The following is a 1,390-nucleotide window of genomic DNA, read 5'->3' as shown; positions in this document are numbered from 1 at the left end:
CAGAACAGGAAAACAAAGATATTGGATGACATAAGGAAATAAATTCTGGTTCCATAGTTGCTACAAATAAAAATACTCACAAGAATGGGAGTTCTTACACTCCTTGAAGATGGAGAGGAATGTGGTTGTGGGGTTGCCTCCAAGGCTGTAAAATACACGAAAATAAAATATAAGTCATGTACATTTTTCAAGGAACCATAAATAATTGATTTTATTATACCAACATACAAGTTCACTAAAAATGGGATTTATTATGAAATTGAGGACGAAAATAAATGATTGGAAAAGGCACACAAAAATGTAACAAGGAAGCTAAGGAATGGGTACGAAAGGTAGGAATTATGAAAGAGACTTAGGGGTCGTCCACATATTACGTCACGCACCTAGGGGGAGCGGGAGGTTTGGCAAAGCGTGACGGTTTGTGGGGGGGGGGGGGGGGGGGGTCTGAAACACCGTTACGTCACATTTTTTGAGTAAAGAAAATACGTTTTTTAACAGCTTTAATCAAGTCAATTTACCGTACAGCGACTAGCAAAGTATCTGAGTGAGCGAGGGAGGATGCACACTCAGGCGGCCAGGTAGACGGCGGGGCGGCGGCGGGCAAGACGTTTGATAGAATCGAGAACATACGTATCGGGGTGATTTGCGTAATTAATTGTAGAGAACCCATAGTTTCTGGAACTAAACCGTGTATACCGTTTTGTAGCGCATACGTTTGACTATAAAACGCAATGTGTCTGACGTCGATACGCCTACCCAAAGCTGAGATATCCCCTGTTGGAAACGGCACTGCAGCGTTGTCGTCTTGTCATGGTGAACAACTTTAAAGTCGAGACGTTGGTCTCACACATTCCCCCAATTTTTTTTAGACTCTGTATGAACGTAGGTATGGCATGAACTAGGATATCTGGAATCGGTCAACTCCTTCATCCCGAAAAAAAATCAAAACTATGAGAGTTTTAGCCTTTTTTTCGATATGTCAAGTTTCAGCTGCTCGAAAAAATAGTAAAAATTATCCGATAGCAAATATCGTAGTTAATGCCATGCCTACCTTCTCACAGAGTCCAAAAATATTTTGTTGGACTGTGTGAGACCAACGGCTCGACTTTAAAGATGTACACCATGACAAGTCGACAACGCTGCCGTGCCGTTTTCAATAGGGGACATGTCAGCTTTATGAAGGCGTATCGACGTCATACACATTGCGTTTTATAGTCCAAAGTATGCGCTAAACGATTTAATCGGTTTTGTTCTAGAAACTATGGGTTCTCCAAAATTAATTACGCCAACAACTCTTATTTTAGGCTCGCTACACTGGGATGCCCCCTTAATGCATTTATCACCTATTTTAAGCCTTATCGATTTATATAAAATTTTATATGTTTTTTCT

Source organism: Frankliniella occidentalis, unplaced genomic scaffold (assembly GCF_000697945.3).
Source record: "Frankliniella occidentalis isolate FOCC.00 unplaced genomic scaffold, Focc_3.1 Scaffold355, whole genome shotgun sequence".
NCBI lineage: Eukaryota > Metazoa > Arthropoda > Insecta > Thysanoptera > Thripidae > Frankliniella > Frankliniella occidentalis.
This window is presented reverse-complemented; position numbering follows the sequence as displayed.